We start from the raw sequence: 16,917 nt of genomic DNA on the forward strand, positions 1-16,917 counted from the left end.
TATATACACAGTCATCACAAAAATAAATCCACATAGATACAGTCATCTGATCCTTGAAAAAATTGCCAAAAATGTATACTGGAGAAAAGGTAGCTTTTTTAAAAAAATGGTGCTGGGAAAACTGGAAATTCATATGTAGAAGAATGAAACTTGACTTCTATCTCTAACCCTGAACAAAACTCAACTCCAAGTGGATCAAAGACCTACAAATTAGAAACACTGCAACTGCTAGAATAAATCATACTGCCATATTGCTAAATTTCTTACTAAGACTTTTAAAGCTCAAAACATCTAAGAATCAATAAGTGGATTACTTCCAATTAAGAACCTTCTACACAGCAAATAAAACAATAAGAGTGTGAGTAAAGAACTTAGAAAAATGGGAGAAAATCTTTGCCAGCTACTCTCCCAATAGGGGATTAATATTCAGAATATATTAAAAACTTTAAACACTTAACATACACATTCACAAAAAGCAAATGACTCAGTCAATAAATAAGGAAACAAACTAAATAGATATTTCTCAAAAGAAGAAGTGCAAATGCTCAAAAAGTATTCAAAAAAATCGTTAAACATCCTTAGTAATCAAGAGAATACAAATCAAAACTACACTGAGATTGTATCTCACTCTAGACAGAATGGTAATGATCAAGAATAGAAATAAATGTTGGTGAGGATGAGGGGAACAGGTTACAACCATGCATTGTTGGTGTGACTGCAACAACTACTAGTAGAACCACCATATGATTCAGCTATCCCACCCTTTGGTATTTATCCAAAAGAACTAAAATTAGCATACTAACCTGACACAAGCATATCAATGTTGATAGCAATAATCACAATAGCCAACTTATGGAATCAGCCTAAGTGTTCCTCAATAGAAGAATGAATAAAGAAAACATGGTATATATACATAATGGAGTTTTACTCATCCAAAAAGAAGAATGAAATTGGATCATTTGCTGGCAAATGGATGAAATTGGAGAACATCATGCTGATTGAAATGCACCGGACTTAGAAAGTCAAGAGTAAAATGCTTTCTATCACATGTGGAAACTAGAAAAATGAAAGTCATTAAGAAGGATCTGATGAATATATAAGAGCAAACAATTGAGTAAAGAGTGGGTTAAAGGGGGAGAGGTATGCAAAAGAGGAGGAACTGTGAAATGAATTGATCAAACTATGCTAGGTGTATGCATAAATATATCACAATGAATCCCACCTTTATGTAAACTGTAGTACACTAATTTAAAAAGTAAACTAATAGGAGGAAGAACAATAAAGGTAGATCAAAGGGAGGGAGGATAGAAGGGAAAGGGATCATGGTGGGATTGAAATAGAGGAAATTATGTTGTATGTATTCGTGAATATGTCAAAATGAGCTACATAGTTATGTATATGGTTCCCCAATACAAGAGGAAAAAAATTTGAGATTGCAGAAATATTGAGAAGGTCAGTAATATAGAATTGAAAGTAGTATGGCAGTATGTTTAAACGTGGATGTGTAACTGATGTGATTCTGCAATCTGTACACGTGGTAAAAGTGGGAGTTCATAGCCCACTTGAATCCAATGTATGAAATATGATGTGTCAAGAGCATTGTAATGTTTTGAACAATAATAATAATAATAATAAGTTGAAACCCAACACTAGGAGATCAATAAATCATCATACTTCATTTGTTCACGCCAAAAAAAAAAAAAAAGAAAGAAAGAAAAAGAAAGTGATACTACTGTCATGTAACATGGCAGAGTGCCTTCTGCTGGTTAGAAAATTTGGAAACACTTTATTGTATAATTAACCTAGTCCCAAACACTAATACCCTGATCAAATGGAAACATCTAAGCCAAAATCTTCTTTTGTGCCATTCCTATTGATTTATCTATCTTCATTCTTCAAATGCAAACTTCTAAAGGTAATTATTTTATGTTAACATCCTCATTGCTCAATTAATCATGGCCCGCTTGAATCTGATATGTATTAATTCACAGCACCTCTTTAAAATTTCTCCTAAACCTATTAATAAATTCCCTAAGGATAATTTATTGGATACCTTTTGGCTAACCCTACTTTAATACTCTTAATATTAACTGAGCTGATGCTCCTCTCTTCACCATATTTTTTTCCATGTCCTTACCTAATTTCAATTCTATTTGTTTTTTACCAATTCACTGTAAGTCTTAGTTCACTATGGAAACATTTCCAATACCTCATTTATAAAAAATGAGTACCATACAACTTTTTTTTTATTCCTTTATCCCATTTTATACTGTCTCCTTATTTAATATGATCTATTCTAATGATTTTGCATACAGTCTCTCCATAACTCACAATCGAATTAATTTCTAGTATTTCATATACATTTTAACAAGATATTGACCAAATTTGAATTTATACCTTAGGTTGTACAAATTAATGGTCCTTTAGTTTTCCTCAACTCAGAACTCAGTAAATGGTAACATCATCCACCAAATTTATTATGCCTCTGTAAGTGCAGTAGCTCCTGGAGAGTGTCCAAACAGTTATTCCTACTCCTAAACAATTGAATTTGTATACAGATCTGAAGTTTTCATCTTAAGAACCTCACAAATCATGTCACTTCCAGGCTTAAAACCTTACAACAATTTTCTGTGCTTTCAGCCTCATGTCTAAAACCATCACCCTGCTGTGTAAGGCTCATGTCTTTATTGTCTCCTGTCTCCTTCTTAATTTGCTTTACTCCATTCTTGGGATTCTGAAAAAAACTGCTCTTACTCTGGCATGTCTCTACCCCCACAGTGTACTAGGTATCTTTCTCTTTGGTGCAGGTCCTTCGTGTATGTTTTTCCTTTTGCAAAGTATACATTTAATTGAGTCCAGTTTTAATGCTATTTTCTCTATTTCTCATACAGTATGTTCTTAGTCTATTTCCATAGTCTACTTAACACTAAGAGAAACTGTCAGATTTGTATCCTAATTTATCTAAGTAGTTTTATTTTGTCAGTTTATCTGATTATTTTCTAGATTCTTGAAAGCAGGAATCATTTGTGTTTTGTTTACTGTACGACCCAGTAGAGTACTTCGTAGGTAGTGAACTTAAATGTCATACTTCACTGAGTGAATGAATCCATGAATATTTAAACAAATTTACAACTGCAACACAGATGGGGAAGTGTTTAATTCTTCTAACAGAAAATTTTCATGATAAATAATACCAATAATTTAATAACAATAATAACTGGTGATTTTTGTTGTGTAGTCATAGTCAAGTAATTTTCTGATCATATCATTTTTAAATCATTCAATGTATTGCCAACTTCCTAAAATGATTCTCTATATTTCAGCATACTTTTCCTCTTTTTATTTTCTCTAGCTAGATCTTCATTGTCATCTTAAACCCTACATAATGCAATTTAGTTTTTTTTCTTAGTAGGCATTAACCAATACCAATCCACAAATGCATTTTGTTGAGGTGCTGTTTTCTCTGGGCACACAAGTTGGTCTCTGTAAGAGCTTGTTATAGTGCTCTGAGTTCAGTGATGCTTAAGAAACAGTAGGTCAATAAAAATAATCACAAGATATTGCTTATTAAAATGACTGGAATTCAATCAGCATTGAATTACATCAGCACAAAATGAAATGGAAACTTATTTTAGTCATAGACACCATTTGTGAAATTTTTAAAGATTTATTTATTTAATTAGTTAGAATAAGATATACTCCATGCTTTCAACAATTTGTCAATAGTTTTGATATCAGAAATAAAAAAGAAGGCTGTTGAACATAAGAAGTGGCTCTATTAAAAGCTCTACCAAGGTCTTTCACTAAGAGAGCTCTGTTTTGAAGCTAAGGACAAAGCTTTCACCAATACTGAAAGTAAGATTAAAGCCTTTACAAAAGGCTTAAGAACAGATTGGAAACTCCATATTCTAAGAAGTTTCAATGATGGAATAAATGAAAGCTAGAAAGCGGACTTGGAAACATTTCTCAGTTCAGGGTCTCATGTCAATCAGTGAAAAACTCAAAGACCAAAGTCTGATTATGCAGCAAGTGGGAATAATGGCTTCTACAAAGCAGCACTAATACTGGACTAGTGTGTAAAGTGTGGTGAGGCTCAGTACTTCAGCTGTCTTTGGTGTAATAAAACGTATAACACACTTTAAAATGCATTGTTCCCAGAATTAATTACATAATAATAATAAGAGGAAAAAAAACATGTTGCCTTCTTGGAAATATGAACTAGGTTATTATTCAGTAAATAATTTGTATGATTGTGCTCTGCATTGCATGAATGCAGTCATAAAATTTCAACTTTAAATGTAGTTATGATAAACATCATTTTGTTAATGTACTCTAGTTGATGACCTAATGAATTACATTCATTTTTAGACCAAGAGACATTCTAAGCATAATAATGACTCTAGCTGATGAATGGCTTTTTTTTTCTTCACAAATGTAACCCAGAAATGAGCAGCTGAAAGGCTTCATTTTCAATATATAAATACTGTCTGATTTACAGTACATCATCCATTATATGTATATTTTGGAGCTTTTTGGAGAATTTTCAAAATTGATTATTTTTTTATGTTTCCTTAATTAATCTATACCAGATTATCCTAACATATTTCAGGTATTCTTTAAAATATTTCCTTTTTAAATGAAAGTTAACAGCCAAACATTTGCCCATTTTAAGCCATGTCAATAACTAATCTTACCAGCATGCATGTCTAACAATATGGGAAAGCTTTAAAATACATGTGATGTTTTATTTTTTAATATAATCTATTTTATTGTTGATCTTTATTATGTTTATTATATATGTTTATTGCATATAGTGATCAATAAACTGACTTGTATGTACAAGTTATCTTAAAAAGTTGATCAAAATTTAAGACCTTTTTTTTAACATTGAAGTACCTGAATTATGTAAAAATAAAACCTAAACAATCCTCAGTTGTGCCATTTAATGTAGCTAAAAACAGACCAAATTATTTAAATTGCATTCCAAAAGTCTTCAATCTTTATTTCAATCTGCATATTTAAGCTGGGAAATTTAAATTATCTGTGATTCAAATGAAATGTATTCATTTTCTATTGCTTAATAGCAAATTCCCAGAAATTCAGTGGCTTTAATAAGTTTTGTAGGTTGGGTAGGTTGGATACCCAGGTGTGTGTTTAATTGTTCTCACCAGGCCAAATCCAGGTTAGCTCTTAGCAGAAGAATCTGATGAAGAATCTACTTTCAGCCTCTTTGGGAATGTTGGTGTAGTTTATTTTTCGAGGCTAAAAAATTGAGCTCACTTTTTAACTGTTACTGCCCTCATTCATTCCTATCAGCTCCTAGATGTCATTGTCTAGTTCTTGTATTCTATAAAAGAAAAGTTGCATCAGATCAGTTAAACATTAAAGGAAGAATTCATTCAAGACTATTGGGATAGGGGAAAGCCATTATTGCCATACAGGTGAGAAACTAAATTTAATTCTCCTGAAAAAAAAAATAATTAGGAAGATTTTCAATAGTGAGTTGAGCTAATGGAATAGAGGTAGATGTCAGGAGAAGGGTTGGCCAGTAGGATCTGGCCATCAAGTGTGCTGATTGTTGTTCCTTGAAGTTGGGCTTCTATCCTGCCTTCCAAGACTTGGGGGGAAAAGATGCTTTCTCATCTCTTTGGATAATTACATCTCAATGTGATGATTTTGATGATTTCATCTCAACGTTTCTAGTTTCACAAAGGATTCACATCTAAATGAGGCAAAAGCAGATTTTATAATTACGAATTCTAAAATATGTGCTCTAACAAAGGGTGTATCAGAGGCCCACACTCAAGAAGAAATCTTCTAAAGGTTACTTAAGTTGGTGGAAATGTTAAGGTCAATGTAATGCCCCATGCATTTTCAAAGTCAGCAGTGGCACTGTGAGTCATTCTTAGCCTTTAAATCTCCTTGACTCCTCCTCTATCATCATACGGAGGTCACTGTCTGCAAAGGGCTCATGTGATCACATTGAACCCACCCCCAAAAATCTCTTTGTCACATAATGTGTCACAGTCACAAGAATGACATCTGTCATATTCAGAGGTTCTACTCAAGTTCAAAGGGGTTTAAGACGTGATCAAAAGTGGCAGTCATTCTCAGAATGAGATATACAAATTTTTCTTACATTATAATTTCTAAAGTTCAATTGCTATGCAGAGCCACATATTTTGAAGAATGTAAAATAAAGGCTTCATTTTTTCACACATTATTTTCTTTATAAGGAAAGAAATACAGTGGACTCAGCATGTGCCACAGTAGTGTGTAAAGGTAAAGATGCCCCAACTAATTTGCTTTTCATTTTTCTATTCCATTTCCCTGTTTTCTGGACCCTATATTCTTTTTGCAAGTACTCAAAGGAATGCTTTATTTTTCAATCTTGGGTTTTTATTTCTTCTAAACCAAGAGTAGCTTCTCCAGGAAGCACAAGTAATGTAAGACTTCTCTTCCACACCAAAGGTTATCAAAGTTATCCCATCTGCACAAATTCATAAAGATCCTTCTCCTGGCTGGGTTGGGTGGTGCGTGCCTGTAATCATAGTGGCCCAGGACTCTGGGGCAGGAGGATCAAATGTTCAAAGCTAGCAACTTTGTGAGGTCCTAAACAACTTAGTGAGACCCTGTCTCAAAATATATGGGCTAGGGATGGTGCTCAGTGGTTAGTACAACTGGGTTTAATCCCTGGTACAAAAAAAAAAATCCTTTTGCTCTTAATTACAACATTAAAATTATGATTATAAAAGAAGTATAATGAATATTATAACAGGATGTACATATGTGAATAGGTTTGTCGATTATAAAATAGAACATTAAAAATACATGTGCAGAATATATTTTTCAGAATTTGCTGCTTTGAAAGTCTCATTTGTTTTAAAGTAAAAGTTTCTAACATGCACTATGCACATTTATGAGTAATATTAAGAGGGACTTTTTTTTATTATTGGTTGTTCAAAACATTACAAAGCTCTTGACATATCATATTTCATACATTTGATTCAAGTGGGTTATGAACGATTCTGCAATCTGTATATGGGGTAAAAATGGGAGTTTATAAGAGGGGCATTTTTATCAGTGTTTTTAGGAATAAGTGAAAGCAGAGACCATTTGGGCAGGATTGTTACTGCAATGAGGCTCTTTGGGCAGAAGGCTGCAGCATTGGATCACGTTGAGCATCCCCAGAGACTGCACTTATCTTCAGTGAATTCCCAAACAACAAAACAGTTTGCTATTTGTACCCAGTTGAACATCTCTGTTGTTACTGTTTTTCAATCAGGAATTGTTTTGAGACTGATATGATCCAAAATGGAAAACTGTGAAATCAATAGTTTAGGCAGTTAATAGCACAGAAAAATAAATATTAACAAGTTTATTCTAATCGTAAGGTATGTCCATATTAAGAATTTTTTTACGTCTTCAATGCTTAGTGGACAATTAAAATGACTTTTCATATGTATTATTGTGAAATATATTTTATAAAAGGATCAATTTCCTGGAAATTTATAGTCCTATAAGAAGAGATAATGAATAAGCCCATAAATATTTCACATAATGGGATTTAGAATATAATATTTTAAAGGAAGTAGATCACAATAATCATTCGTTAAGAAATTTCAGAGACTGGTCTTGAAATAATTATATTATGTTACATGAAAGTTTTCAAAAAGATGTATAAGATTTTATTATCAGTTTTATACAGCATTTTCTGAACTTTAAAAAAGAAGCCAATCCTTAAAAAAACAAATGCCAAATGTCTTCTTTGATATAAAGAGAGCAACTAAGAACAGAACAGGGAGGAAGAGCATGAGGAAAAGATTAACATTAAACAAAGACTAGTGGGGGGAGAGAAAGGGAGAGAGAAGGGAAAGCATATCGAAATGGTAGGAGACCCTCAATGTTATACAAAATTACATAGAAGAGGTTGTGAGGGGAAAGGGGGGGAAACAAGGGAGAGAATTGAACAACAGCAGATGAGGTAGAGAGGGAAGATGGGAGGGGAGGGGAGGGGGGATAGTAGGGGATAGGAAAGGTAGCAGAATACAACAGTCACTAATATGCCATTATGTAAAAATGTGAGTGTGTAACCGATGTGATTCTGCAATATGTATTTGGGGTAAAAATGGGAGTTCATAACCCAATTGAGTCAAATGTATGAAAGATGATATATCATGAGCTTTGTAATGTTTTGAACAACCAATAAAAAAAAATAAACAAAGATGTTGTGTCGGCCGAAAACTAAAAAATAAATAAATAAATAAAAATTCTCTCTCTCTCAAAAAAAGAAAACTTTGCTTTTTAACCCCGCAATCAATATACAATTTTAGAGAAGTTGTGAACTTCAAAGAAAACTCAGACTTCTCTCTCTCTCTCTCTCTCTCTCTCTGTCTCTCTCTTATTATTTCTCATTAAAATGTAAACTGACAAACTCCAGAAAAAATATTTAATATACATGCAATACTTTTTGTTATTTTTTTTTTTGTAATAAGTGTAGCTGAATTAATGGTTTATAAACTGGTGAAAGTAGAAGGTGTCATGATATAAATTCTAAAAACATAGTCACAGAAATCTAGGGTCACTTATCTTCTTATATCAGATACCAGTAGAGGTACCCTTGACTAGAGGAATTAAAAGAAGGAAGAAATAACAGCAAGTGCATATGCGGGTATGAAGGTGAATCCAGATGATAAATTAAATATATTTTGTAGTACTTAGGAGTGTTGTGGTCAAAGAAGGACAAAGTTGCACCAAACCCAGGTTGCCTGCATCCCACCACTCCAAGCATCACCTCTGATTCTTGATTCCAAAACAATTCTGTTTGCACATTCAGTTTTCTGCTTATATTGGGTAAGGTTGATGACATAGTTCGTGATAGTGCTTCTGTATGGGCCAGAGCTTAACCACACTGCTGTACTCTCCTTCTTTAGTGAAAAGACAAAACAAAACTACAATAGACAATCAAGTGAAGTTTCAGATTTTCATAGAAAATCAGACTACAATATTAACCTCAAACTGACTTAAACAAAAGACACAAATGCATTGATTCTAAAACACACACACACACACACACACACACACACACACAAACACACACCCACCAATGAATCAACAGAAAACTAAAACTTTACTAGAACTGGGTTCAGATGTTTGAGTACCATCATCAGGAATATTATTTTTTCTAGCTCTATATCATTTCCACCCGAATTTGCTTTATTTCAAGGCATTCTCAAAGTGAAAACTAAGTTGTCCACCAATATGTCCAGATTTGTGTCCTATGATTGCCAGTTGACTTATATGCCTCTTTCTATTTTTTTTTTATCTTTACACAAGATAAAAAAAGACTATGTCTTATGGATCATCCGGGGACTTGGACTTACATTGAATGAATGATTTGGGCAACAAGTGGGTAATCCTGTGAGATGCTCAATCTGGACTATGTCTATCTAATAAAAAGAATGTTTATTTCAAATATGTGGACCTAGGGTTGATATAAATACTCTTCTACCCAAGAAAATGGGTCTATTCTTATTGAGGGCAAGAAAATTAGCTGCTGGAAAGAAAATTAGGCAGTGAGTATAATACGCCCTAGGTTTGGCAATGAAAATCTGTTTCCAAAAATTGAGGTGGCCCATTCCCACTGAGAGAGTGGCTGCGTATGCCTAACATGCTTCCCTTGTGTGAGCTGTAACATCTGTGCTTAAGGAGCAGCTCTTCCTCAAAACTAAACATACCAATTTTCTGTGTGCAGTCTTCAAGGGTGTATCACCCGATTTGTCATAACATATTGGTTATAGTCGCTTCTAAAATTTGTTTGTTTTCTTGTGTTTTTGAAAACTAGAATGTAGTGGGTTAAAGGGTCAGTCTTTCTTAGAAAGAAACTCAGGACATGTCAATGAACATGTCAAAATATAAAATAGTTTCTGAACATTAATTCACATATAAAAAATTAGATTTAGCAAGGAATCCTAATGTATTTGAGCCATTGTTCTATAGAAATTCAATTATACACCTCCTTCTTTTTGCTGTCTTAATACCTTTGTGATGCACTACATAAATTGAAACTAAACATGTTATATAAAATATCAGATTCTTCACAGATCTTGTTAGAAGTTCCACCTCTCACATGGCTTATGGCATCTGAAATAAGGAGTTGTTTCTCAGGTTTCTCTAAATTAGATTACAAAAATTGGGAATCTAATACTTATTGTTTCAAGTTGTTTCCTCTTAGTAAATCATGGTTTGCTTATGGAGCAAATTTAACATTCTTGAGGACAGCAGTTGCCACAAAGCACAAAGAAGCATTATCACAAGTCATAGGGAGCCACCAAACTTGTGGATAGACAGTAGCTATAAAAATATCCATATGAAAAATGCATTGGATTTAATTTCTGATGTTGTAGGGTGGCATGGGACAGCGCCCCCACCCCCACTGAATTGGAGAATATAAATTATTACATAGTCAACACTTTCTGAGGTGCTTCCAAATCAGCTATTTCTCCTCTTATACTTCCCAGTTTCTTCTTCTGGCAATTTGTCATTACATTAGGCATGCTGAAACAAATAGTGCAAATATGTTGTTAAGGTATAATAACAATTAATTTTCCACAACCATAGTTCATTTCAAGCTGTTAGAATTATACTTTTCTGCTTATATGGCTTTCCCATGATTGAAGTTACTTTTTTTGGCGGTGCCTTCAAATTTGTGATGTAATAGGAAGAAGAGGATAATATGTTGGAAAGCTTAAGAGTCAAACCTAGAAACTAAAGTATATTCCTTTTTTCTATACTTCAATAGCTAGACTTCAGTTACTTGGCCCCAAATCAACTTTTCAAGACTTTTGTATAGCTATGTTTCTTAAATAAATATATAAATAAATGGTGGTCCTTTGCTGTACTAGAATACTTGTGACTTAAGTATAAATAGAAGATACTTATTAAGCTCACTTTTCTAGAATTTCAGGGGCATGGCACTCACATCTTAGTGTATAGTGGATAATGTTAGCATCACCACCATGGCCCAAATGTGTGTGAGAGGAACAGGTTCCTAGTAGTACAGCATCTATACCTTGTAAATGAAGCACTTTCAATGGCCTAGTGACTTTGAACTAAATCCCACCTCTTAAAGAAACCACCGACTCTATATCTTCAGACTGAGTGCAAGGTCTAGTAAACAAGCCTTTGGGTGACATATAAAAACCATATATAAACCATAGTAGGAGGTTTCTAAAATTATTCTACTCATATTCAAGCTTACAATGAATTTATTTTTATCTTCACACTGTATATTCACCATATAATCATTTTGTGGTACAGACAATATTATCCATAAATAAAATGAAATAATGCATGAATTTTAATAGCTTCACATAGGTATGCTATAATAGCATTCAAATTCAGAGAGGATGCAAAATTTTTTTTAGAAAATCTTCTTTACAGACTGTTAATGTTCACACTCCTATTGCAATATTATAATAAATAATGAGAAATATGAAAAAATAAATGATTTTAAGCCTCAAAATATGTAGCACAATAAAAGAACACATGCCAAACTTTCAAGTAAGAAAAGGAGAAATTACATACCTTAGTTTATATCCAAAGAACTTAAAATCAGCATATTACAGTAATGCAGCCAAGTCAATGTTTATAGCAACTCAATTCACAATAGCTAAACTATGGAACCAACCTAGGTGTCCTTCATAGATGAATGGATAAAGAACATGGAATATTACTCCACTTCAAAGAACAATGAAATTATGGCATTTGCCAGTAAATGTATGGAGTTGCAAAATATTATGCTAAGCAAAATAAGCCAATCCCAGAAAGAAGGGGATGTGGGGATTGGAAGGATAATTGAATGAAACAGACATTATTACTTTATGTATATATGGGACTACAAGACCAATAAGATTCTGCAACATGTACAGTCAGAAAAATGAGATATTATATCCTATCTATGTATGATATATCAAAGTGCATAAATGCATTCTACAGTCATGTATAACTAATTAAAATAAAAATCAATAAAACAATTGTCAAAAAAAAGAAAAGGAAAAATTATAGCTGGAAATATCTGCCAAGTGTGTTTTTCTAAGAGCAATGGTATTCATTTTAGTGGCTGGAAACAGTGTTTTCCTCCCAAAGATGTCAAGCTCTCTGGTGATACTGTGATGCTACAAATAGAAATAAAATAAATGCAGAGATATTTCCCCTGTGCAAAAAATAAGTGCTTAAATAAAACCTGATTGATAGAAATGTAGGTTCTATCAAAATTTTAATTGGGATAGAATCCATGCTTCTTTTGACAGTCTCCAAGGAAGAGGCAAAAAGCCCTGCATTGTCTGCATCTGATGAACTGGCTGATCCTGGGCTGAAATGCCAGTGGAGGTTTAATATGCTTGTGTGATTATTAGGATAGTTAGAAGCTTAGTTGAAGCCCAGATTACAAAGCTGCCAAAGTTTTAATTACTCTGTCATATCTTTTATCCTCCATAAATTCTGATATTTTTAGTGCATGAATTTGCAGAATTAATGACTTTAAAATCAATACATGGATGTATCAGATCTCAGCAAAAATGCTAAATAGTACTTTAGAACTTTCAAGAAGATAATGCATCTGGTTAAAGAAGATGTATTGGCAGTGGAATTGAGCATATCTATACCAACAGGGTCAGTAAAAGACAAAATGATGTTTGAAGATGAGTTGTTCCAAGATATAAATTTTTAAAAAATAAAATTAAAAATTAAGCCTAACAGTTTCAAAATAAGTATTTTTTCTGGTTAAAAATGTGTTATCAAGTTTTTGAAATAAAAAAAAATAATGATTATTATTTTAAAGACACAACTTATTCAGAAACAAAGCAAGACAAACTATCATACTAAAGTCAAGCCAGTTCAAACAAACAAAGTGTCATAAAGAAAATAATAGTACAGGAAATTTGTTTCAACAGAAATAAGGCTAAAGAGACAAATTTTAATAATTTAGGAATATCAGTAAAGGATAGAAAGTTATTCATTGTACTGTTTTCTAGGGTTTTGTAGACTTTTATTTGGGGGAATTATTTTAATGAAATAATTTGTTAAAAAGGTCATATTAGAAGTGGTTGAGAAGTGAAGAAGTAGAAAATGCTACTACACTCAACTGTTCCATAGATAATAATCAATGTGCCCACTAAATGCATGAGGTATTTCAGTAACATCAAGGGAAGGAGTGAGAAACTTCCATGTAATGGGCACTATTTAGAAATATATATCTACAAACAAATATATGTCAATCTGCTTAACATTCTTGTTCCACCCTCAGTCAGATAAAAAATTAAAAGATTTTTCATGTAAAAAAATACATGCACGCTAAATAAACTTAATTAGGAACTTCTTTGAGGAAACTGAAGCTGGGGAAACTTTGTATATTGTTTGGCATTTTATCATTTGCCTGGAAACCAGCTTTCTGTAAATGTTATTCACACAGGGTTTTCTGGAAGAATTCTTACCCAGAGAATTTCTGAAACTAATAACCTTGTGAGAAAGTCTTTGAAACCATAAAGACAATCCTTACCCCACAGATAACCAAATCTATACATGAATTAAGCAAATAAGCATTGTGATATGCTATTAAACAAATTCCTAGAAAGTTCTGAGTCCTAGAAACAGACCAACAGTGCAACACTGAGTCAAATTCCCTTGCAGAACTGCAAATTGGTGCAACCAATCTGTAAAGTTGTATGGAGATTCCTTGGAAAACTTGGAATGGAACCACCAATTGCCCCAGCTATCCAACTCCTTGGGTTATACCCAAAGGACTTAACACCAGCATAATACAGTGACACAGCCACATTAATATTTATAACAGTACAATTCACAATAGCTAAATTGTGGAACCAACCTAGATGCACTTCAATAGATGAATGAATAAAGAAACTGTGGGATATACATACACAATGGAATGTTACTCAGCATTAGAAGAGAATAAAATCCTGACATTTGCAGGTAAATGAATGAAGTTGGAGAATAAGTGAAGTAAGCCAAAACCAAAAAATACTAAAGGCTAAATATTTTCTCTGATATAAAGATACTAATTCATAATGGGGATGGGAGGTGGACCATGAGAAAATTAGACAAACTCTAGATAGAGCAAAGGGGAGGGGAGGAGAAGGAATATGGGGGTAGGAAAGATGGTGGAATGAGATGGAAGTCATTACCCTAAGTACATGGAAGACACAAAAGGTGTGACTCTACTTTGTGAAGAACAGGATACATAAAAATTGTGCTCTATATGTATACTATGAATTGAAATATATTCTGCTGTCATGTTTAACAAATTTGAATAAATAAATTAATCAAAAAAATATATTAAGAAATATTAAGCATTTAAGAAATTCAGACTCAAGTGATTTCACCTGGGGAAGGGGACTACTAGCAAACAAAGCACAATAACCAAAATTATAAATCAGAATAAGAAAATATTTGAATTAATGAAATTATTTGATATGCTTCTATAATGGTGGGTATATACATGTCATTATATACTTGTTAAAACTCATCACAGATACAAGACTGAGTAAAAAACTCACATTGACTTTCATTAGTAACAATGTTTCAATATAAAGAAGGCACCTCAATAATGCAAGATGTCAATATTAGGAGAAACCAAGGTGGTTTGGTGGTTGCATGTCTCAGAACATATGGGAACTCTACTTTCCATTCAACTTCTGAGTAAACCTTAAATTTCTAAAAAAAACATAGTAACTTATATAAATAAACAGCATAAAGCACTCCTATACACTATAAAAAGTACATAAAATTTTTTTCTTACTAAGTACTGATGAGAATGCTTGAAGACAGAGACTTTCATGCATTGCTGTAGGAATGAAAACTGATACAGCTGCTTTAAAATATAAAAGATTCTTGGCAGGGTTTTTTGGTTTGTTTTAATTTATGTTTTTTGTTTAGTTTTGTTTATTGGTGGTACTAGGGATATCTAAATCCTCAACCATTTTTATTTTGAGAGAGGGTCCAGAAAAATTGCCAAGGCTGGTCTCAAAATTGTGATCCTCCAGAGTAGGTGGGATCCCAGGTGTGCTTGGCCACACCCAGCTTCCACTTTGGTCATTTCTGACACAGTTAAATACCGTAGCATATGATGCAGTAATTGTAAAACTAGGCATGCCTCATTAAAATTGAAAGCTTTTTCCCACATAAAATTTGTTGAAATAATTTTAGTCATGTAATAATCTACATGAAATTTTTTTAGAGAGATCATAAAAAGAAGATTGGAAAAATTGTGTAAATTTGGTTGCTTTGGCATTTGAGCCTAAACCAATTTGAACACGACTACCTTAGTTTTTAATTCATTCACTCATTTATTTATATTAGAGATCTGATTGTTCAACATTGTTTCATTATCTTTAAATTCATTGTTTTCTTAATAGATAAAACAGATACACAGTAAAACATCATGCTTTGAAATATGTATACAGTGTATAATGGCTAAGTTGAAATATTTGACATACATATTATCTCACCTACTTACCTCTTTTTGTTGGTGAGAGCACTAAAAATCTACTATTTAGAAGTTGGTTGTGTAACTCAATGGTAAGTCTGTGTGCTTTGCCTGTCTGAGACGCTGGTTGTAGTGTCTCACACTACACACACATTCTAGTCTTTAGAGATTTTCAAGAATAATATGTTGATATTAATTACAGTTGTCATGTTATATAATATATCTCTGTAAATTATTTTTCTGTATATAAAATGTTTTGTAGTATTTAACCAAAATCTTCAATCTTCCCCAATTCTGTCAGACCCTTGCGGCTGCAATCCTACTCTGTACTTCTATGATGTTTAATTTTTTGAGATTGTACATGTAAATAAGATTCTGTGGTGCTTCTCTTTCTGTGCCTGGCTATTTCATGTAACATGATGATCTTTAGGTTCACCCATGTTATTGTAAATGCCAGGATTTCTTTGTTTTTTAAAGACTGAGTACTATTTCATTGTGTAGCCCTATGTATTCTCTGTTTCTGGATTCATTCATCTATTCATAGATATTTTGAATCTATCACTTGACTATTGTGAATAATGGTGAAACAATCATGGCAGAGGTGATACTTATTTTATCTACCTATTTCAATTTTTGTATATGAACTTTAGTGATATTGCTGGATCCACATTGCTACTTTAAAATTCTTTATAAATCATATGAAGAATATACAGAGAAATTTTTTCTTAACTTCATTGACTTCTTAAAAATAAGACTTTTTTCCTATGTATTCATTAGGGAAGTGCAATCTGGTGAAACTCTGAAATGCTTTGTTAGTCACATTATTGTGCACCAGTGTATTTTGTGTTTCTTTTGTACTTTTTCACTTTTATATCTTTTCTCTCAGAAAGCAGCAGGGTAACTGTGTTATGATGAACCGTGGATAAAGTCACATCTGGTTTAAAATACAACCTTTTCACTTACAAGGTGGTGTGAGCTATTTAAATCAATGATTCTTGGTGCCCCCTATTTATTAAATAAGTGAAAGAGCACATACACTGACATATGGCTTTGAGGATTAAATGAGATGGCAATTGTTTAATAAATATCTCCATGACTTGACATTTGAATGAAGCCAGAACTTTGTGCCTATGGCTATGGTTTTGTGTACTGTATTTATGTGTGTGTGCAAAACACCTGCATTTCCCTGTAAAAGTTTTATTTACTACTCTTCAGTTATTGAGATACCTATTGTCTAAAAGCTTATAAGAAAGTTATATTATTCTGTAGTGTGTGCCATGAGGTATATCTATTGGGACCTATATTTATATATGCTAATTTTCTTTCCTCTTTTACCCTTGCTTTTGATAATTTACTGAGGCAATATTATACTCAAATAGAAATATTGAAAAATTTACTAATTATTTTATATTTTT

The sequence above is a fragment of the Callospermophilus lateralis genome, chromosome 5 (genome assembly GCF_048772815.1).
Source record: "Callospermophilus lateralis isolate mCalLat2 chromosome 5, mCalLat2.hap1, whole genome shotgun sequence".
NCBI lineage: Eukaryota > Metazoa > Chordata > Mammalia > Rodentia > Sciuridae > Callospermophilus > Callospermophilus lateralis.